Source organism: Schistocerca gregaria, chromosome 4, assembly GCF_023897955.1.
Source record: "Schistocerca gregaria isolate iqSchGreg1 chromosome 4, iqSchGreg1.2, whole genome shotgun sequence".
Taxonomy (NCBI): Eukaryota; Metazoa; Arthropoda; class Insecta; order Orthoptera; family Acrididae; genus Schistocerca; species Schistocerca gregaria.
This window is the reverse complement of record NC_064923.1, coordinates 656,236,213-656,261,242: the sequence shown is the minus strand read 5'-3', so window position 1 is coordinate 656,261,242 and position 25,030 is coordinate 656,236,213. Positions and strand designations below refer to the sequence as shown.

General features: G+C 39.7%; 1 protein-coding gene across 4 annotated transcripts in view; it reads right to left on the bottom strand.

The window, feature by feature from the left end:
- LOC126268226 (ataxin-2 homolog) overlaps nt 1-25,030 on the bottom strand; it is a 301,295-nt gene that overhangs the window by 23,895 nt on the left and 252,370 nt on the right. The gene's annotated exons all lie outside the window — the stretch shown is intronic.

Below are 25,030 nucleotides of genomic sequence, written 5' to 3'. Positions count from 1 at the left end.
ACCCATTAGGTCCTGCGATCAACAATTACTATACAGTGAAATTCGAACAATCGGCTCTGGACAAAGCAAATAAGACACCAGCTCCCTGGTAGGGGTCTGTAGATGACACATTTGTGGTTTAGTCCCATGGTAGAAAGGCTTTGGACAAATTCTTTAATCATATAAATAAAATTAATCAAAAAAATCCAGTTCAGCATGGAAATGGTAATAGAATACCTTTCTTGGATGTTTTAGTTATGAGATGGTCCAATGGAAGTTTGGAGCATGAAGGCCTTTGGAAAGTAACACATAGCGATAGATATTTGCATAAAAACTCAATCACCATCTACAACAAAATAGAGCTGTCATTAAAAGTCTTGTCCTTAGAGCCGAACGGATATGCACATCACAACACCTGGATGCTGAAATAAAACATCTGAAGCAGGCCTTTGAGAAAAAGGCTACTCGAAGAAAGAGGTAAAGAGAATTTTGCAACCAAGGAACAGAAGACAGAAGGACAAGGATGAACCACAATGACAGAAAAATACAGTTTCTCTCCCTTTTATTAAAAAAGTAATGGATCAGATTGGTAAGATTTTACAGAAACATGTCATCAGACCAATCTTTAGACCAACAAAGAGAATAAATGCCCTCCCCTGTCGACATGAGATGTATACAAAATTCTTTGTATGTGTGGTAAAGTTTACATTGAAACTACCAAGAGGAGTGTAAATACATGGCTAAAAGAGCACAAAAGTCTTTGCCGACTAGGAAAAATAGAGAAATCAGCTGTAGCAGAGCATGCTCTTCAGTCAGGGCCATGAAGTGAAGTTTTCTGAGATATAAATTTTATCTATAACATCAAATTATTACCCACGACTATGTACAGAAGCCATTGAAATTTATAAGCATCAGGATAGTTTTAATAGGAAATAGAAGGCAATGAAACGTAGCGACATATGGACAGTAGCCCTGCAGAATCGCTAAACAATTTTATCTTTGGCAAGATGACCATCGATAGTCAAGTTTTATCTTTGACAAGGGTTATCTCTGCCCATCACATGTTACTTCAAGCACTGGTCACTCGGCAAGACTCAGCGCAGGAGTGCCTCTGAGGATGTCCAAGGTAGTCCTGGACAAAATGTCAGGTACATAAGAGTTTCTTGGACCACAACATCACATCCCAAATGGTTTACCAGCAAATATGTCATCCGGTCATGAAAGCCTTCATTCTATAAAACAAACAAGGTTCAACACACAACACAGACTTAAAGGATGTCATAAAAAACAACATGAAACATATAAAACCAATACAGAAATTCATTAGAAATTAGCAAGACAAAATGTTTAAAAGTGCAACAGGTCATTGTGGCTGGGTGACCATGCGACATTCTGAGTACTTGAATCAAGGAGCCAGAGTGGTGAAGGGGGAGTTAACTGTCAGTGCAGCAGTTAACAGGGCTGCCTCTGGGTAAGCAGAGTGACTGACAGGCACGGGATTTTCCCCGGTGGGTCCAAACAGGCACAGGTGAGCTAGTTAAAGAAGAGACAACAGCAACCACAGTAAATAATCACAATATGGATGTTCCTTTTCAGGGAAACTACAATACAAACGTTACAAACACAACTCAATAAAACCTAATACACTGTAAAAATCATGGTGATGAGACGAGCTCGTTACAACTTTAAACATGATTTATTGATTAATATTATGAAAGTAACAGTTGTTTCTAATTATGAAAATTATGCTGGACAATATAATTCAGTAAGAAACCATTGAAGCAACTGTATCATATGAAGTACCGAAAGACAGCTGACGACATCAGCAAGTACCACAATAGGCTCCATTACAAATCCAGGATGAACATGAATAGTTACAGATAATTTTTATAAAATGTAGATATGCAAATGCACCATAGTGATAAATCCCCCATAAGCTACATGTATTATGAAGGCAGTTTTAATGACCTAGTTCCTCACTGACTCATTGCAGGTAATGACTACCTACAAGAGTTTGCTATTAATGATGATGTAAATAAAATAGAAAGAAACTTCCACATGGGAAAAATATATTAAAAACAAAGATTCCAAGACTTACCAAGCGGGAAAGCGCCGGCAGACAGGCACATGAACAAAACACACAAACACACACACAGAATTACGAGCTTTCGCAACTGGCAGTTGCTTCGTCAGGAAAGAGGGAAGGAGAGGGAAAAATGAAAGGATGTGGGTTTTAAGGGAGAGGGTAAGGAGTCATTCCAATCCCGGGAGCGGAAAGACTTCTCTTAGGGGAAAAAAAGGACAGGTGTACACTCGCACACACATACACACACATATCCATCCGCACATACATGTGGATGGATATGTGTGTGTATGTGTGTGCGAGTATACACCTGTCCTTTTTTTCCCCTAAGGGAAGTCTTTCCGCTCCCGGGATTGGAATGACTCCTTACCCTCTCCCTTAAAACCCACATCCTTTCATTTTTCCCTCTCCTTCCCTCTTTCCTGACGAAGCAACTGCCAGTTGCGAAAGCTCGTAATTCTGTGTGTGTGTTTGTGTGTTTTGTTCATGTGCCTGTCTGCCGGCGCTTTCCCGCTTGGTAAGTCTTGGAATCTTTGTTTTTAATATAGAGTTTGCTATTAGATATACATGTAAATAGCCATTAATAAAAGTTATATTAAATCACTATCAAAGGGCAAATAATAAAAGTAAATCGTTTGCAAAAAGAACTTCTAGACAGATGGGGCAGAAGGATACACTTTCTTCATGCTCTCCATAAGTATTTTATAACTTTAACATACTTATTTCATATTGTAAAAACAAATGTATGTTTGTTTAGGGATTTTTCTCATAACTTAGGTAATACTGTGTGAGTTTAGTAATGAGAGGTCAGAAAATAATAGTAATAAGTGTGGAACTAATATGACATTAAGCATATTTGTGCAAACAGCCTTAGTTTTGATGGTGGTGGTTGTTGTTTCAATATTTAACATGGATTCGGTACTGCGTGATATCACAGTCTCTTTTGGTAGTGTGTTGTCACTGGAGGTTCTACTCTTTTGCGAGTGGTATTGTATCAGCATATGTGCTTAATGGCAGCTGAGATAGTCTGGGCAGTGAACCAACAGTGCTAAGCAAATTCTTCAACATTTCGTTGGCCTTATAGTAGTTTGGACTTAGAATAGTTTATGGTAGTTTCCAAAGATGGAGTATGAATGCACTTACAAACTTTAACTTTATCTGTGGCACTTTCAGCACATGAGAACTTTTAACTGTTTTCTGCAGTTAATATTGAGACACAGTGCTTATTCAGGACAATGAACTTCAGCAAACTTTGGACGTGAATGTTCCATTTATAATTTTCTTTTCCACTATATTAATTATTATTTATCTTTGTTTTATTTTTAATTTACAACTGTGTAAGACCACCATTTTCAAATTATTATTTGCAGTATATATTTCTTCAATTTGAACAATAAATATTCTGTTTCTACAACATTATTAATCCCATAGGATATGTCCATGCAGTTTAGTTACATTATTTTGCAAACCCGCCTACTGCATTACAAGGATCTAAGGGCCAGGTCTTTATAAATGCATAGGTTTTAAAGTGTTGGTGTATGCCTGACCCATATAAGATTTAAGTGAGACAAGCTAATAGCCAACATGGTGTATTGTTCACATCAAGAGTGGGTTATAAAACCGCTAGTATAGCTGCAACCACTTAGTAATAAAACTAGGGAACTTTATTTATTTAGTGCCTGATATTTTTGAACTGATTCTGAGTATTTTAGTGTTCATGAGATAGTGATGATATCATTACACGTTGCAATTGTGACTACATTGGTTTTAGTCCACTAGTTGTAAACTGATTGACTGAATAAAACTACTTGATTTTATCCAAGCTCTATTCACATTATGTTGCATATGTGCTTGAACTTTACTGTAATTTTTTGTAACACACTAACATGGTTTCATCAAGAAGACAATGTAGGAATAATCCTGATGTGTTATTTTCATCTGTAAAGAGTAAACATTGATTCATCAAAGAGAATCCATAACTAGTTTTATACATTGAGAGTCACATTATCTGACGCTTTCGACTCAAGTAATAGCGGGTGAGGCACCATAGTGAAGGTAGTGCTTGGGTTCATTGCTTTTCCCTATAACAGCAGTGTAGTTGCTATGGAGAGGTGCTCTGCACAGCACCATGTGTGCGTCACAGACACGTTGTTTAAAAACGCAGAATCTCTGACCATAACTCTTTCCAATTCAACATTCCATGTAATGGTGCCATCGCAAACCGTAATACCTTTCTGCCATGGATTTACAACTTTCGTGAGACAGGTTTGGCATTGAAGAAAAAACTGGGAGGCAGTGCAAAGACGGCCGTGTCACCCATGCCGATGTTGTGTGTCAGGCAATTCAACAGAGCCCAACCAACCTGCAAGATGACATGCACAGTCTCTTGGGTTATCAAATTTGTACATTTGATGCAATTTACACCATCTAAATTTTCATCCATACAAAATTGCAATTGTTCAGAAGTTAAAGCCTCAAGATTTTATGAGGAGGAGTCATTTTGATGAAATAAAGGCCCATTTTTATTGAAATGTCAGTGTTAATAAACAAACCGTCATTATCGGTCTCCAAACAACCCTCTGCAACTGCACCAGCGTCCACTGCATTGTGACAGGGTTACAGTGAGGGCTGGATTAGGAAACATTTTGGTGTCACAGGGTCTTATTTCTTTCAAGAAAATGGGAGAGACATCACCGTGAACTCAGAGCATTATTTAACCATGTTTCATGAATTTCTCGTACCAGAACTTCATCACCATGGCATAAATTGTTGAAATGCTTGCTTTCAGTAGCTCATACTTCTAATGTATGTATGTTTGAAGTAAGAAAGTTGTTTCTGGGAAAAGTGATATCCAATATAGGAGATGTTGACTGGCTGCCTGACTTTCCAGTCCTTACTCCATGTGGCTTTTTCTTGTGGGGCTTCCTCAAGAACAAAGTGTACATCAGCAAGCCACATACTGTGATTCAATTAAGTGAGACCACCTGAGTGAGAGATTTGTGTTGTACCCCATAACATGTTGGAGAGAATAATGACAAACATTGCACACAGGGTAGACGAGCTTACTGAGAAAGAGGGTGCCAGTACTTAAAGGAAATTATATTTCACAAATAAGTAATTTCTGTCAAAATCAGCATATAAGATTTAAACTGTTATTCATTGTGAAACTTTTGAAATAAAATAAGTTGCTGCATCTCAAAAGTCACTGTGCACTATGAATACAAGAACTATCAGACATTGCTGACTCACTCAGTACACAGAGCTTCTTTGGCCTATTTCAAAAGAAAAATGGGAGATGGAGATAAGGCTTGGGCAACTCAAATTGTTTGTAAAATGTGCACAGAGCATCTGCAACAACTGACAACTGGGAAACAGAAGTGTCTGAAATTTAGGGTACCAGCAAATAAACCACAGAGATGACTGCTACTTTTGTTCAGTGAATAAAAAGGGCATCATAGCTGGCAAAGGTGGATGTATCACAATCTACCCTCTGCAAGATGCCCCATTCCACATTCAGAGGAGATAATTATTCATATATTTACCTGTCTTCCTGAGTTATCAGGAGAAAAGGACAAATACCTTGAAACATATGCCGAACAAACTGAGAAATTTTATTTTATTTTATTTCCTCGTAAAGATCCATAGGACCAAATTGAGGAGCAAATATCCAAGGTTATGGAACGTGTCAGTACATGAAATTACAACATAAACATAATAACAGATAAAAATAAACGTTCATGAACCTTAAAAAGGTCAGTCCATAAGTTTCAATAAATGCTATCAGCAATACTATAAAAATCAGCTTAATTTTTCAAGGAACTCCTCGACAGAATAGAAGGAGTGATCCATGAGGAAACTCTTCAGTTTTGATTTAAAAGCGCATGGATTACTGCTAAGATTTTTGAATTCGAGTGGCAGTTTATTGAAAATGGATGAAGCAGTATACTGCACACCTTTTTGCACAAGAGTTAAGGAAGTCCGATCCAAATGGAGGTTTGATTTCTGCCGAGTATTAACCGAGCAAAAGCTGCTTATTGTTGGAAATAAAGTAATATTGGTAACAAGAAACGACATTAAGGAATATACATATTGAGAGGCCAATGTCAAAATACCCAGACTCGAGAAAAGAGGTCGACAAGAGGTTCGTGAACTCACACCACTTATTGCCCGAACAGCCCGTTTCTGGGCCAAAAATATCCTTCTAGAATGGGAAGAGTTATCCCAAAACATAATACCATACGACATAAGTGAATGAAAATAAGCAAAGTAGACTAATTTACGTGTCGAAATATCACTCACCTTCGATACCGTTCGAATAGTGAAAATGGCAGTGTTAAGTCTTTGAACAAGATCGTGAACGTGGGCTTTCCATGACAGCTTACTATCTATCTGAACACCTAGGAATTTGAACTGTTCAGTTTCACTAATCATATGTCCGTTCTGTGAGATTAAAAGGTCCGGTTTTGTTGAATTGTGTGTTAGGAACTGTAAAAACTGAGTCTTACTGTGATTTAACGTTAGTTTATTTTCTACAAGCCATGAACTGAGGTCATGTACTGCTCTACTTGAAACCGAGTCAATGTTCCTCACAACATCCTTTACTACCAAGCTAGTGTCATCAGCAAACAGAAATATTTTAGAGTTACCCATAATACTAGAGGGCACGTCATTTATATAAATGAAGAACAGGAGCGGCCCCAACACTGATCCCTGGGGCACCCCCCACTTGACAGTACCCCACTCAGATCCCACATCACAGCCGTTATCAATATTGTGAATAATGACCTTTTGCTGCTTGTTGCTAAACTAAGAGGTGAACCAATTGTGAGCTACTCCCCTTATTCCGTAATGGTCCAACTTCTGGAGCAGTATTGTGTGATCAACACAGTCAAATGCCTTTGTTAAACCAAAAAATACACCAAGCATTCGAAACTTTTGTTTAGCCCATCCAGTACCTCACAGAGAAAAGAGAATATAACATTTTCAGTTGTCAAACGACTTCTAAAGCCGAACTGTACATTTGATAGCAAATCATGTGATATAAAATGATCAATTAACCTTATATACACACCCTTTTCGATAACTTTTGCAAACACTGCTGGCATAGAAATAGGTCTAAAATTATCTACATTATCCCTTTCTCTCTTTTTATAAAGCGGCTTTACTACTGAGTACTTTAATTGCTCAGGAAACTGACCATTCCTAAAGGAAAAATTACAAATATGGCTAAATACAGGGCTAACATGTGCAGCACAGTACTTTAATATTCTACTAGACACTCCATCATAACCATGAGAGTCCTTAGTCTTCAGTGATTTGATTATTGTCTCAATCTCCCTCTTGTCTGTATCACAGAGGAGTATTTCAGACGTCAATCTCGGAAAGGCATTTGCTAAGAAATTTATATGATTTCCTGTAGATATTAAATTTTTATTTAATTCACCAGCAATGCTCAGAAAATGGTTGTTAAATACTGTACATATATCTGATTTATCAGTAACAGAAATATTATTACTGCAAACTTACTTTATATCGTCAACCTTGTGCTGCTGACCAGACACTTCCTTCAGAACTGACCATATGGCTTTAATTTTATCCTGTGAATTAGCTATCCTATTCGCATACCACATACTCTTTGCCTTCCTGATAACATTTTTAAGAACCTTACAATACTGTTTGTAATGGGCTACTGTAGTTTGATTGTGACTACTTCTAACATCTTTACATAATCCCCACTTTGTTCTACATGATATCCTTATCCCACTAGTCAGTCACCTGGGCTGCCCATTACTGCTAGTAACCCCGTTTAGAATGTTCTAATGGAAAGCAACTCTCAAAGAGCATGAGAAATGTGTTAAGGAAAGCATTGTATTTACCATTTATGTTATTGGCACTATAAACATCCTGCCACACTTGTTCCTTGACAAGGTTTAAAAAACTCTATATTGCTGTTGGATTAACTTTCCTACATAGTTTGTAATTAAATATGACATTGGTTTGAGTACAAAAGCCTTTTAGTGTCAAAATTTGTGCATCATGGTCTGAAAGGCCATTCGTGCTTTTACAAACAGAATGTCCATTTAGTAATGAAGAATGAATAAAAATATTGTCTATGGCTGTGCTACTGTTCCCTGCACCATAGTTGGGGGGGGGAACAGTTTGCATCAGATCATATGAATCTACCAACATCCTTTTTCTTGCACCATCATATACAAAATTTATATTGAAGTCACCACATATAACTAGTTTCTGGTACTTCCTACAAAGTGAAAGAAGAACACTCTCCAGCTTGAGCAGAAATGCTCTAAGTCGGAGTTAGGGGGCCTATAAACAACAATTAGAACTTTAGTTTCACTAAATTCAACTACCGCTGCACAACATTCAAATATCTGCTCAGTGCAGTGTCGTGATACATCTATGGATTCACATGGAACATCATTGAGCATCACTGGAGAAAATACCTCAATACAGAACCTTTGGCTCACAGAAAGTGCATCATATTGCCACCACTGCACATCAAACTTGGATAAATGAAGCAGTTAATCAAGGCTTTGAACAGAGATGGAACATACTTTGGCTATATATGTACAAAATTTTCTGCATTTAAGTACGGAGAAAATAACAGCAGATACGTGACATTTCAGGCTTTCCCGACAGATCTGTCACAAATAAACTTCTCAAGTTATCTGTTGGACTATACTGTGCAAATCCCACAATATTTTATCCATACAACTATCGACCTCTTCATGTGGTGGTAGCTGCTGTGTCCCTGCTATAAGGTACAACTGACGATAGTCAAAAGGCAGCGCCGAAATTTATCAGGCCAGGAGCGGATAAGCGTGCCTGGGAAGACACTTGTAGCTGGAAGAAAGCAGCGCTCATAGTGCCCCATGCCAGCCACTGATGGATTCCAGGCACTGCTGAACTCAATACCTGCATCCCTGCTGATGAGATCGTTGGCCATACGGATACGTATGACCTCCTTAAAAATACATTTGACACTGAGGATAAAACTTCAGTCTTCTCGTGTGTGTGTGTGTGTGTGTGTGTGTGTGTGTGTGTGTGTGTGTGTGTGTGTGCGAGTCAGAACAACTATTCTGTTAGACAGATGTGCCATGTATTCCATTCTAAGTAAGTTCAAAACAGGGACATAAATGAAGATGTGGAGGCACCCACTGCAACAGCATTCCAGTTATATTTTGGTGGTACATCTTCTTTCGGTCACCAGCAAAACTGAGGAGTTAGTTGTGCTCGGCCAAAGACAATCTAAGACTTAGGAAATGTGGCGTGTATAAGATTCCGTGCCAATGTAGGAAATATTATATTGGGCAGACATGCCAAACCGTGCAAGAACATTGAGTTAAAAACCATTGTCATATCTGCTTGGCCAACCTGATAAATAACCAGTAGCAGAGCAATGCTCAGACATGGGGTATCACACATTTTATGAGAAGACCGAAGTGTTATCCTTAGTGTCATCTTTGTGGGACTGTCTTATCACCAGGGATGAAGATTTTTGGTTCGGTGCCTTTCTATGCCTCCTGGCAGTGGGCACTGTGAGCACTGCTTTCCTCCGACTGCGAGCCTCTTCCTGTTCAAACGCATTGTCTTCTCTTGGCTTGATAAATTTTGATGACGACCACCTGAAGACGTCGGACAGTGGTATCATTAAAATATGATCTAGCGGCAAACCCAAGAAGAGTATTTGTGAAAGCAGGTATATATGATGGACCACAAATCTGCCAACTCATAAATGAGCAGAAATTTCAAGACTCAATAAATGATGCTGAGGCAGCTGTGTGATCATTACTCGGGTGTGGTAGAACAGAATTTCCCTGAAAACTATAGCACTTCTAACAATGAAGAACTAGCAGAGAACACTGCTGGAAGCTCAAGAAATGAATTAAAATTTGTGCCACAGCCGCGACTCGAACCCGGGTCATCTTGCTTACTGGGTTCAAATCCCAACTGTGGCACAAATTTTAATTCATTTCTTCAGCTTCCAGCATTATTGTAGATACAGATGACACTTAATGTATTGGGGAAAATTTAATTATAATATCTAATAGATTCCTAGAACATCTAAATTCACAACACAAAAACATACAATCCACCATGGAGCTAGGTGAAAAATCCATTAGCTTTTTAGACCTTTACACAGATATCACCACAAATACACAAACTTTCAAAATTTACAGAAAACCCACAACAACAGACACCGTAATACCCTCATGTTCAAAACACCCAATAACACACAAACATGCAGCCTTCCATTCCATGGTGCATCGCCTCACATCCATATCAATGTCAAAACAAAATTTCCAAACAGAAGTAGATGCCATTAAATGTATTGCATATAACAATGGCTATAACCCAAATTAGTTGACAAAATTCTGCACATGAAAAAAAGAAGGAAAATCTTGCCCTACATTTATACCCCCTCTGCAATAACAACTGCACCAAAAACCAACTGGTGTACTATTTCATATCTAGGTAAGCTATCAGACAAACTAGCCAAAACACTGAAACCCAAAACTATAAAACATCATTTTATGTCAGAGGCACTACAGCTAATCTCCTATTCAACAGCAAGGACAAAACAGATAAACTAAGCAAAAGTGGGGTCTACAAAATAACCTGCACTGACTGCAATAAACTGTACATTGGTCAAACAGACCAGGCCACATCAACAAGGCTGACTGAACATGAATGCAGCTGGAGATTAAATCAATCAGACTCCACCTTTGCTGAACATGTGCTCAAAGAAGGACACAAATATCTTACACACACAGAAGTGCTACATATAGCCAACAAAGGCAGAAAACTCAGCCTACTAGAAGCACTTGAAATTAACAAACATTTAGCCCTAAATCCCCAGCTAGTTCTAAATGACCAATTGCAACTGAACACATCACCACTCTTAAACTTTACTCAATACAGTAAACTTGCTACTAACCACAAAGTGTCCCAATAGTAAACAAATTTACACCCCAATAGAATGTAATATCCCTTATGTGTTTACATTCCTAACTGTAACTAAACTGTAACAATGTAATATTTGGTATTTACCAATGCACACTTTTTCTTATAACAAAATGTAACCCTCCAAAGAAAACATTGCTGTTGTACAACTAACAATTAGTGTCCAGTGCAGCTGTTCACAACAAATACCAAAAAATTGTAATTTTGTAATAATGTGTATTCTAAATAATTCTACTTGTTGTCATACATGGCACTGACAAACCATAAAATGTTATTTATTATGTTGAAGAACAGTTTCACAGAACAAAAATTCAAAAGACCCGTTTGACAATTCCAAAGACAATACCACAACTAAAGATCGTATGTAAGTGCGTTGTATCTTAGTCCAGAATGTCTGGTTCGTAAGAACGCAAGCTCCTTGTAAATAAACAATAGCCAGTAGTTATCTGAAGATGGCCTAATAAGCCCAAAACTAGTTCATACAAATAAAAATCCGTAGAACAAAAAACTGCCAAAGGGTTATTCAACCCTCAAGATCTAATAGAGATTATGTTCATTACTTTTTGTGCACTTCATTATAACATGAGCATAAAATGCCACTACCTGCACAGTCATTTGGACCTGTTTCCAGATTGTCTTGGTGATGTAAGTGAGGAACAGGGTGTGTGTTTCCATCAGGAAATAAGTTCAATGGAAGAACAGTATTGTGGATGGTGGGATACACATATGATGGCGGATTACTGTTGGAGCATCCAGTATGAATGTCCAAGATCAATGCTTAAGAGAAAATCACAGAAATGAGGATTCAGTGACCCAATCGAAACAAAATTAATGAACTAAATGTGACTAATGTACAAATAAATAATGGCAGTTAGATTGATACAATATTGCTTAATACAAACGGAAGTGCTTGATCCATCCAAATGTCTTCTTTATTTAATTGTCTGTGACTGATGTAGCTGTATATGTGGACTAATATGGTTAGAGGGGAATACAATGAGAATAAGCTATACAGCTGGATGACATAAAACTGAAGGGAGTTTTGGAATTGCTGACCCAAATATAATCAGAAATTTGTCAAAATAGTAAGGCACCAAAATCACTGTTCCCCAGTGTAATGGCTGAACCAAGCACTCTGTAACACACTAAAACCTCCCTCCTAGTATTTTGGAAAGGAGACCAGACAACAAACAAAACCTTACAATGCATACACACTCATCTCATTGTCATTGATACTATGGAAGACACAGATCAGCCATCAAGTCAAAAAATAAACCACACTCAATTAAAATATGGTTGAGCAACACCCATGTTCTGCAAGTTCCTCATACTGATGGGTCCTTCCACCACATGAGAAAGCCATGTTTCATTCTCAGCCGTGTAAGGAGGTATTTCTTGTGATTGTAACAACTCCCACCTACCAAGCAGTCTCTCTACAAATATGCCAAGAGTCTCACAGGGCCTTTACACAGTAAAATAAGGCTTCCAATCTTGTCCAGAAACAGATCTCCTGTGCTTTGTTTCTCCAATTACCTACCACCTCTCACACATCCAACCACAGAGGAGCACTGCTCTCGTGACCCAACCAAGACTGAAGCAATTGAATCACATTCTTTTCCAGGATTTTGACTACCTCTCGTCCTGCCCTGAAATGATAAATATCCTTCGTATCCCTCCCAAAGTGGTATTCTGCTGGCCACTAACCTACACAGTATCCTTTTCCATCCCTAGTCCACCCCTGTTCCCAACCACTTGCCTTTCGGCTCAAACCCTTGCAACAGACTTAGACCCAAGGCCTGGAAGCAACACATTGATGGTCTGCTGAAACGTCTGAGTTCAGCTACGTATGCTATTAGGGTTATTGCAAATTTTGGTGATAAGAATCTCAGTAAATTAGCTTACTATGCCTACTTTCATTCACTGCTTTCGTATGGCATCATATTCTGGGGTAATTCATCGTTGAGTAGAAAAGTATTCATTGCACAAAAACGTGTAATCAGAATAATTGCTGGAGCCCACCCACGGTCATCCTGCAGACATCTATTTAAGGATCTAGGGATCCTCACAGTAACCTCACAGTATATATATTCCCTTATGAAATTTGTTGATAATAATCCAACCCAATTCAAAAGTAATAGCAGTGTGCATACCTATAACACCAGGAGAAAGGATGATCTTCACTATGCAGGGTTAAATCTGACTTTGGCACAGAAAGGGGTAAATTATGCTGCCACAAAAGTCTTTGGGCACCTACCAAACAGCATCAAAAGCCTGACAGATAGCCAACTAACATTTAAAAATAAATTAAAAGAATTTCTAGATGACAACTCCTTCTACTCATTGGCTGAATTTTTAGATATAAAGTAAGTAAAAAAAAAAAAAAAAAGAAAAAAAAAAAACTTAATCATTAGTGTCATGCAATATTTTGTGTAATGTAATTTCTTGTACAGACATCTTTTATTAACCTGACACGTTCCACATCATTACGAAGTGTCGTATTCATGATCTATGGAACAAGTATTAATCTAATCTAATCTAATCTAATCTAATCTAATCCTACATCTGCTCATTACCAACTACTCTAGTCCTACCTCCTTAAAGTGGAGAGGAAGGGAGGTGGACTTCAATGCATTATAAACAACTCTGTTGTGTGGAAAGACTTGCCCCACCTCTTCCCTCCCCCCCACCTACTGGAATGATATGCTGACACTTCATAATGGTGCTAATGACCATTTTGCTGAGTGCCCCACATTCAAAATCATCATCATCATCCAATCCTGTCACAGGCATCTCCTACCATATCAAAGGCAGGGCTACCCAAATAAGTAGGCATGTGTTCTACATGCTACACTGCAACTACTGTGCTGCTTTATGTGTGGACATATAAGCTAACAACCTGTCTGTCTGCATGAATGGCCAATGCCAACTATGACCAAGAGACAACTGGACCAACCAAATACTCAACATGCTGCCCAACATGATGTGCTTCACTTTAAAGACTGCTTCACAGACTCCGCCATCTGGAATATTCCTACCAATACCAGCTTTTCTGAATTGCGCAGGTAGGAACTCTCCCTACAACATATCCTTCATTCCCATAGTCCCCTGATCACTAACTTCACTAATCCCTGTCCTCCACCTATCTATCGCCCTTCCCTTCTCCCATTCCAGCATTCCACACACTTTCTACCGCACCTTTTAGTTCTTTCCCCTTCTCTGCTTCTCTCCTCCCTCTTTTCCTCTCTTGCCCCAGCACCGAATCTGGACACTGCATCTCTCAGCCCTGTCCTAACCTGTCCTCACCACATTCTTGCCTGCTCCCACAAGCAGCACAGTATCTTCCTCTACCCGTATCCTGCTATCCCTCCCCCTCCTCACCCATTGCCTCTTCCTTATCCCCACCACCCACCTCAGCAGAATGCTGTTCATGTCAGAGACAACCGCACTCAGGCCTCAGCAGCCAGACTTGTCTTTGTGTTTTCTATGTTCGAAGAACGACTTTGTCTGAAAGCTTAATATTTTAATAGCAGTCTTTTTCACTGTTCCTGTCTGCTACTCAACATCTCCTCTATGTGGTGAGTAACAATATATCCTTTCCAAATTGTTGTTATTGCATTCTGGATTTTTCATTGTCTGTTTTTCCACTATCCTGTTCAAAATATTTTGCATATATTTCACAATTTTCAGCATTATATTTAATTATATAAAATCCTTGCATACTCTCATATTTGAGAGGAGTAATATTGCTTATTGATAGCTGTAGAGTATAAATTCGTGGAATCGTTAGATATTAGCAGTAGGATGGATAGGGTGCGTGCGTGCTGTGTGCGGGCGCAGGAGGAACTGGCCGCAGTTCGCGAGCACCTGAGTGTGCTGTTGGCCACGGTCAGCCGCCTTCAGGCTGCTGCCTCGAGGTGCAGCGACGGTGGAAGGGTCTGGCGTGTAGCTTGAGACACCCCAGGTGTCGCTTCCTGCGTCCGCTGACTCAGGTGCCGCGGCACCTTCTAGTGTACCTGGCGTGTTGGGGCTGCCCTCACCTCAGGGTGAGTGGCCGACAGCAAGGCATTCGCGTCGTTCGAGGCGGAGGGTCAATGTGGAGGCTGTCCAGCTGGTCTCGCCCATTCATCCTGTCAGTGGGCAGGTGGACACTCCTTCAGCAGGGCCCGAGCAGGCACACAGGGGCAAAGGCTTGCTGGTTATTGGGAGCTCCAACGTTGGGCAGGTGATGGAGTCCCTTAGGGAAATAGCATACAGGGCTGGAAAGAAATCCAACGTGCACTCAGTTTGTCTGCCGGGGGGCCTCATCCAAAATGGGTTCTGAGGCGATCCTCAGTTCGTACAGACTGCTGGTGAATTTGGTGAAGACCGCTGGCCTCGCACGCGGGGTGCAAGCAGAGCTCTCTATTTGCAGCATTGTTCCCAGAGTGGATCGGGGTCCTTTGGTTTGGAGCCGAGTGGAGGGTCTCAACCAGAGGCTTCGTCGACTCTGTGACAGTCTTGGCTGCAGATTTCTAGACTTGCGCTATTGGGTGGGGAATTGTAGGACGCCCCTAGATAGATCAGGGGTGAACTACACAAAGGAAGCGGCTACTCGGGTAGCAGAGTACTTGTGGCGTGCACATGGTTTTTTTTTTAGGCTAGGCAGTAGTACGAGGTGTCCTGAGGAACACTCACCAGTCGATGTGCAGGCAGGGAAATCAGGACGCGCTCAGTATAAAGACACTTCAGCTATCAAGATATTAGCAGTAAATTTTCAGAGTGTTCAGAATAAAGTTCCTCAATTTACTGCCCTCCACAAAGCATGTGGAGTGCAAATTATTCTCGGGACTGAGACCTGGCTGAACCCTGCGATAGGAAGTTCTGAAATATTTAGTGAGGTTTGGAATGTGTATCAGAAAGACAGATTAGACACCGTAGGAGGTGGTGTCTTCATTGCAGTTGACAAAAATATTGTGTCTACTGAGGTCGAAGTAGAGTGTGATTGTGAAGTTATCTGGACACATTTAACAGGGCTAGGGGAAATAAAGTTAATTGTGGGATGTTATTATCGGCCACCAGGTTCCATCTTGACAGTTCTAGAATCATTCAAAGGGAGTCTACATTCCGTATTGCAGAAGTACCCGGATCATGATATATTGGTCGGAGGCGACTTCAACCTACCTAGTATAGACTGGGATGTCTATGGATTCACTACAGGTGGTACAGACAAACCGTCGTGTAAATTACTTGTGAACACATTATCCGAAAACTGTCTTGAGCAGCTAAATCGACAGCCAACACGTAATGGAAATATTTTAAATCTGGTAGCCACGAACAGACCAGACCTCATCGACGGTGTCAGTGTTGAGACAGGGATTAGTGATCATGATGTTGCCATTAAGACTATGGTTACAAAAGTTAAAAAGTTGGTCAAGAAGGCTAGGAGAGTATTCTTACTAGAAATAGCAGATAAGCAGTTGTTAGCATCCCACTTCGTAAATGAATTGACTTCACTTACTTCTGGTACGATGGACGTGGAAGAATTATGAGCAAATTTTAAACACACTGTAAATCACGCATTGGACAAGTGTGTGCCGAAAAAGGTGGGTTCCGGACGGAAAAGACCCACCATGGTTTAACAGGGCAATTCAGAGAATGATCAGGAAGCAAAGGCAGTTGCACTCGCGGTACAAGAAAGATTGGGAGAATGAGGACAGGCAAAAGTTAGTAGAGATTCATGCTGCTGTAAAAAGAACAATGCTCGAAACATTCAACCAGAACCACCGTCATACCTTAGCAAAAGATCTTGCTGAAAACCCAAGGAAATTCTGGTCTTACGTAAAATCGGTAAGCGGGTTGAAGGCTTCCATCCAGTCACTCACTGATCAGTCTGGCCTGGCAATGGAAGACAGCAAAACGAAAGCTGAAATTTTAAATTTAGCATTTGAGAAATCTTTCACGCAGGAGGATCTTACAAACATACCGCCATTTGAGTCTCATACAGATTCCTGTATGGAGGACACAGTCATAGACATGCCTGGGGTTGTGAAGCAGTGGAATGGGTTGAAAATAAATAAATCGCCAGGTCCTGATGGGATTCCAATTCGGTTTTACAGAGAATACTCTACTGCATTGGCTCCTTACTTAGCTTGCATTTATCGTGAATCTCTTGCCCAACGTAAAGTCCCGAGCGACTGGAAAAAAGTGCAGGTGACACCTGTATATAAGAAGGGTAGAAGGACAGGTCCTCAAAATTACAGACCAATACCCTTAACATCAATTTGTTGCAGGATTCTCGAACATATTCTCAGTTCAAATATAATGAATTTCCTTGAGACAGAGAAGTTGTTGTCCATGCATCAGCATGGATTTAGAAAACATCGCTCCTGCGAAACGCAACTCGCCCTTTTTTCACAATATCTTGCGAACAATGGATGAAGGGTATCAGACGGATGTCATATTCCTTGATTTCTGTAAAGCGTTTGACTCGGTGCCCCACTGCAGACTCCTAACTAAGGTATGAGCATATGGGATTGGTTCCCAAGTATGTGAGTGGCTCGAAGACTTCTTAAGTAATAGAACCCAGTACGTTGTCCTCGATGGTGAGTGTTCATTGGAGATGAGGGTATCATCTGGAGTCCCCCAGGGAAGTGTGGTAGGTCCGCTATTGTTTTCTATCTACATATATGATCTTTTGGATAGGGTGGATAGCAATGTGCGGCTGTTTGCTCATGATGTTGTGGTGTACGGGAAGGTGTTGTCGCTGAGTGACTGTAGGAGGATACAAGATGACTTGGACAGGATTTGTGATTGGTGTAAAGAATGGCAGCTAACTCTAAATATAGATAAATGTAAATTAATGCAGATGAATAGGAAAAAGAATCCTGTAATGTCTGAATGTAATGTGTAGCGCTTGACACAGTCACATCGATTAAATATTTGGGTGTAACATTGCAGAGCGATATGAAGTGGGACAAGCATGTAATGGCAGTTGTGGGGAAGGCAGATAGTCGTCTTCGGTTCATTGGTAGAATTTTGGGAAGATGTGGTACATCTGTAAAGGAGACCGCTTATAAAACACTAATACGACCTATTCTTGAGTACTGCTCGAGTGTTTGGGATCCCTATCAGGTCGGATTGAGGGAGGACATAGAAGCAATTCAGAGGCGGGCTGCTAGATTTGTTACTGGTAGGTTTGATCATCATGCGAGTGTTACGGAAATGCTTCAGGAACTCGGGTGGGAGTCTCTAGAGGAAAGGAGGCATTCTTTTTGTGAATCGCTACTGAGGAAATTTAGAGAACCAGCATTTGAGGCTGACTGCAGTACAATTTTACTGCCACCAGCTTACATTTCGTGGAAAGACCACAAAGATAAGATAAGAGAGATTAGGGCTCGTACAGAGGGATATAGGCAGTCATTTTTCCTTCGTTCTGTCTGGGAGTGGAACAGGGAGAGAAGATGCTAGTTGTGGTATGAGGTACCCTCCGCCATGCACCGTATGGTGGATTGCAAAGTATGTATGTAGATGTAGATGCAGACATGTCTGTCATTTTCATCTATGAAACAGACACTTGGGCTGTGGTACCCTTTCAGTCTACTCTTAAATGTCTAATAAAAATCACAGGTATTATAACTGAAAAGTTTTCCTCATTTCTGAAAGTTTCCTCCTATCAAAATATCTGTTAGTTCTTTTAATTATCCTTGCTGTTTCCTTTCTTTTCCATTTAAACAGATTATAGTATTCAATTTTCATTGAGCGTTTCCACTTTTCCACTTTTCCACTTTTCCCATTTTGCCCTTTGACCCTCTCTGATAAAGTCTGGTTATATATCATTCCACCATATTTTCTTTTCACTTTAATTGACTCAAATATTTTCTATGCAGCATTATGAATTCCTTATGATAATTCTTGCCAATTGGCACATTTAGACTTGAATATTTTCTGTGCATCATTATTAATTTCTTAAGATAATTCTTGCCAATTGCCATGTTGAGCTATTTTAATTTTATCTTGATATTTCTGAAACGATTCTTTTGTTATAGTAAGTGAGTCTGTATAATATTTTATTGTTTCGATAATTTTCTTTCTATTTTGTTGGCTAGAATTTTAACCTCGCCAATACTCTTGCTACAATGGTAATACAGGTTCCAGTCGGATCAATAAAGTTAAGCATTGTTGGGCTGGGCTAGCACTCGGATGGGTGACAATCCAGTCTGCTGAGCGCTGAAGGCAAGCAGGGTGCACTGAGCCCTTGTGAGGCAAACTGAGAAGCTGGGAACTAGAGGTTCCAGTCTCGTCCACTGACATATGGCCAGGGGAGCAGTGTGCTGACCACATGCCCCTCCACATCTGCATCCAGTGAAACCTGTGGGCTGAGGATGACACAGCGGCTGGTCAGTACTGTTGGGCCTTCATGGCTTGTTTGGGCAGAGTTTAGTTTAGTTTTAGAACTACAACCTTAATTTTTATTGCTGTGGTGGAAAGAGTGTACCACATGGGTGCATCTAGCAGTTTGCAGAGTACTTATTCACTTTACAATGAATGCTCTTTTTTGGTTACTCTTGCTTCCGATTGGGTGTTGCTTGAAGTAAAAAAAAATATATATTAATGCAGATACACAAAATATATTCAGTGAGCCATAGATGAAGACTCACCTGGCACAAAAATTTCACTTTATTTCAGAATAAAATTCAATCATCAATTGAAGAGATATTTTTGTTTTGGTTTATTGGTTTTGACAAATTAATTTGTCATCTTCAGAATGTTAGTACTGCTTTTAATGTGATTCATTTACTGTAAATTAGCAATGTCAACTAAGTTTCTGATAATGACTGAGTAATTTGTTGAAACCAGTGAGGTGAAATAAAAATATCTGTGCAACTGGAGACTGAATTTTATTCTGAAATACATACAGTGTGACCCACGGGAGATGGACGGTTTTGAACTGCATAGTACTGAGGGCGCGGTGGTGGGAGATGGTCTTGGTGGGGATAGTTCTGATCCACACAAGACGCCATTTCATTTACTCAGTCACTATGGAGCAGTGGGACGTGCAATGTCGAGTGTTTGTTTATGACAGTTTTGTGAAAAGTGGTGAGTCTATTATTGCTACGCAGCGATTGTTTAGGGTGTGGTTTAGTGTCGGTCGACGTGGAGCTGTTCTGAGCCGTAACACAATCCTCAGATGGGTGGAAAACTTCAGATCAACTGGAAACATACTGGATAAGAAGCATCTTGGCCAAAGATGCAGAGTAACGACATCAGAAAATGTTGAAAGGGCAAGGCAAGCAGAAGCCCAGGACTATTAGCTAGACGTCATGCTAGTGAGTTACGAAGCAATCATCAATCGGTTAGATGAATTTTGCATAAAGAATTAAAATTCCATCCCTACAAAATGCTCATTGTCCAACAACTTAAGGAAACTGATTTTTCTGTACGAGATGACTTCGCTTGCAGAGTGCAAGTGATTTTGGGATCGAATGAAAATGAAATTTTATTGATGAACGATGAAGCTCATTTTCATTTAAACAGGACTGTGAATAAGCAAAACCAACGTTACTGGGCTCCAGAGCATTCATACCTTATCCACCAGCGTCCTCTACACTCAGAAAAAGTAACAGTCTGGTGTGCTCTTGGCTCTGTTGCCATTATTGGACCCTATTATTTTTTAAGAGAATAGGGCCACAGTTACTGTTAATTTGGTTAGTTAGATTCGTATGCTTGAAACATTCTTGAAACCATAACTAAGAAGATGACGAATCCCTTTAAAATGTGTTTGGTTCCAGCAGGATGGGGCAACATCGCACACTGCAAACACTTCAATGACAATTCTTAGACACGTTTCCTGGCCAGATTATCTCACATTTTGGGAATGTTCCTTGGCCTCGCAGGTCTCCCGACTTGTCAGTATGTGGCTTTTTTCTGTGGGGTTACCTTAAGAACTCTGTCTATAACCACAAACCACGAAATTTGGATGAGTTGAAGAATGCAATCATTCAAGAAATTGCTGCCATCCCCGCAGAGATTTTAGTCTGTGTGATGGAGGATTTTGAGAAGAGACTTGAGTCCTGCATTCAAAATGATGGACATCACCTTGATGACATTATTTTTTCACAAATAACTTTTGTAACTAAAATGGCAAATAATGAGCTTTGATTTTGTGTAAATAAACATGCATTAATTTTAAAGTTGGCTGAGTATTATTTCATGAAAAACCGTCCGTCTCCCGTGGGTCACCCTGTACTATAGCTGCTGAAAAATTATAGCTATGAATAAAATAATAATGGCAATTTATGTCTGAGAGCTTGCACTGTGAATTACCATGAGTAAAACAAAAAACATTTCATCGTCTGGTATGTGGACTGGTACCTAAACACAATTTATGGCATTTTATATACATATTATAGAACTGATGTCTAGTGATATGGTGATCCCCACACTGTTCTGTGAGCTTTTGGTTTCAACTCACACTTTTCACACAGCAGAATGTGTGTGTGTACGTGTTTTGTGGAAAGCAGTGCACTGTTTGCAGTTGCGTTATAAAGCTGGAGACACAGTCAGTTACTCAGTTGAACTTGAATATGTATAGGAAATGAAGCTAACAAAGTATTAAACAATGGAAACTCCAGGTTGGAGTATAAACAATATTAGGAAAAGGATAGATTGCTACTCACCTTAAAGATTATGTGCTAAGCAGCAGACAGGCACAATGAAAAGACTGTTACACATTACAGCTTTGGCCCACAGGCATCTCCAGCAAAGAAAACATGCTCACATTCACACAAGCAAGCACATGTCATGCACACATGGCCATTAACACTGGCAGCTCTGACCGGAATGCAACTGTCACATGAATAGTAATCTGGAGTGGGTCAGCAGCTGGATTAACATGCTTGATTTCAATGGCTGCTTCAAAATCTGGGCCATCTATGAGTGTTACCATCCACCATCAGCTTTTCCTTACAACACAGATGAGTGTTACCCTTACAACACCTTCACAGTTTCTGTCTCCTCCGTCCTATCACCTTCTTCCTTTTCATGTCCCCTGCACCTGCCTATCCTTTCCCCTTCCCTGCTCCTCTCCTTTCCTGTTCCTGTTCTTTTTTCCTCCCACACCCCTGGCAGTTTCTAGTCCCTGTATGTCCCATCAGACAGCACTCTTCTCTACCCCTCACCCATACCTTCCTGTCCCTCCTCCTTCCCCACCCCACTCCAGATTGTTATTCATATGACAGTCAAATTCTGGTCAGAGCTGCCAGTGATAGCAGTCATGAGATGTGTTTGCTTTTGTGAATATGTATACGTGTGTGTGTGTGTGTGTATTATCTTAATCGTGATTAGGAATCTATCAATTTCCAACAAAATATTGTTATCATTCACAGACAGAGGTCTGGTAACAATACATTGATTACAGCTTCACTCAGATGTACTTACAAATCAGCTCTATTCAGAAGAAGATACTAAAATAACAACACTATGACATATGTACAATTATTTCACAAAGAAAAATGTGAAGGACAAAGAAAGAATTCTTTATGCGCCTACTGCAAACAGAATTTCATTGCAAATATGAAAGCAACTGTATCAGACAACGGCAACTCATATGTGCTTACTCAAATTTCATGGAAAGCAGCACAGATGGAATACATTTAGTATTCGAATACATTCTGATTTTATTTTAAACACCTTGGTCCATAGGACCAAATTTAGGAGCAAATCTCCAGAGTCATCGAATGAGTCGATACTTGAAATTATTTACATGAATCCTATGCAGATGACAAGATACTAAGTATATCCTAGCATACTCAACACTTTAACACAAGAATTCACTTAATTTTTTCCAGTACTCCCCAACACAATACGAGGAGTCAGTCATAAGAAAATTGTTTGGTTTGGCTTGAAAGTGTTTTTTAATTCTAGTGGTAACCTACTCAAAATGGATGCAGCAGAATACTGTCTGCATGTCTGCTTGACACTTGAGGAGGTGTGATGCAAATGCAGAATGAATTTCTGTCTAGTATTAACTGAGTAAAGACTGCTAATTCTTGGGAATAAGCGCATACAGTTAACAATAAATGACATCAAAGAAAATATATACTGAGAGGCCAATGTCAGAATTACCAGATGCCTGAACATGGGTTGACAAGAGGTTCACAAACTTACACCACACATTGCTCTAATTGCTCACTCTTCAGCCTAAAATATCCTTTATGAATGGGAAGAATGACCCCAGAATGTAATGCTATTTGTCATAAGTGAATGAAAACAAGTGAAGTAGACTAATTTCCTTGTTACACTATCACTTATTGAAGGTACTGTTATAATGGAAAGTTTTTGAAGAAGATGCTGAACATGGCTTTCCACGACAGCTTACCATATACGTGAACATCTAGAAACAATGTAAAGAAAAGATAGATTGCCACTTACCGTAAAGATGACACGTTAAGTTGCAGACAGAAACACAAAAAGACACTTATGCATTAGCTTCTGGCCTCAGCCTTTGTCAGAAAAGGAACACACACACACACACACACACACACACACACACACACACACACACACACACACAAGCAAACACACCTCGCGCATACGCCATGTGTGTGTGAGGTATGCGTTTGTTGCGTGAATGAATGTGTGTGTGTGTGTGTGTGTGTGTGTGTGTGTGTGTGTGTGTGTGTGTGTGTTCCCTTTCCTCATGAAGGCTGTGGGCAAAAGGTAATGTGTACGTGTCTTTTTGCTGTTCCTCTCTGCAATTTAACATGTCACATTTAATGTGGCAATCCATCTTTTCCTGGTACTGTTGATATTCCAACCTGGAGTTTCCACTGTTTGAATAGCATGAAATTTGGGTTGTTCAGACTCACTTATCATATGCTCATTCTGTGTAATCAAAATGTCAGTTTTAGTTGAATTGTGTGTTAGAAACTGTAAAATTTGAGCCTTATTGCACTATTTGATACATGGCCATGTTGCACTCGACATCATTCACTATCAAGCTGGTGTCATCAGCAAAGAGAAATATTTTAGAATCACTTGTCATATTAGAAGGCATATCATCATATGTATAAAAAAAATTGCACTGGTCCCAGCACTGATCCTCAGTCACCTCCCTCCCCCCCCCCCCCCCCCAACTTAACAGTGCATCATAGCTGCCGTCATTACTGTGGAGAACAGGTTCTTTAAGTATGAGATGAATCAATTATGAGCTATTACTCTTCTTCCATAATACTTCAACTTCTGCAGTAATATTTTGTGATCGATACCATCAAACACCTTAATTAAATCAAACAAGCCATCTGATGTTCACAATTTTTTTTCGCAATCTATCCAGTTCATCAAAGAGAAGAGAGACCCAACTGAATGTCTGACAACAAATTATGTGAACTGATCATTACCCACATTATACAGTCTTTCCAAAAACTTCAGCAAATACTGACGGCTTAGAAATATATCTAAAATTGTCTACATTAGCCTTTTTTTTTATAAAGCAGTTCCTCACTTTAATTGTTCAGGAAACTGATCATTCCGGAAAGGCAAAATTACAAATTAGCCACATTTCTGGACTAAAATATGCAGCATGGTGCTCTAATATTTTGTCAGCTACCCCGTCATATTCATGGGAGTCCTTCGTCTTTGACAATTTAATTACCGACTCAGTTTCCCCCTTGTCAAAATCGCAAAGGTGTATTTCAGATGGCAGTCTTATAAAGCCAGTTTCTAAGAGAGTTATACGATTACCTGTATTTAATTCTGCTGTTATATTGAGAAACTGATTGTTAAATACCGTACATGTACCTGACCTACTAGTAACAGAAACATTTTTACTACATACTGTCTTTATATCCTTGACCTTGAACTGTGTGGCACATACTTCCTTCACAAATGAACAGATGGTTTTAATTTTATTTAGAATTAGTTATCCTGTTTGCATACCACTTGCTGTTTGTCTTCCTCATAACATGTTTGAACACCTTAAAGTATAGTTTGTAAAGGGTTACTGCAATT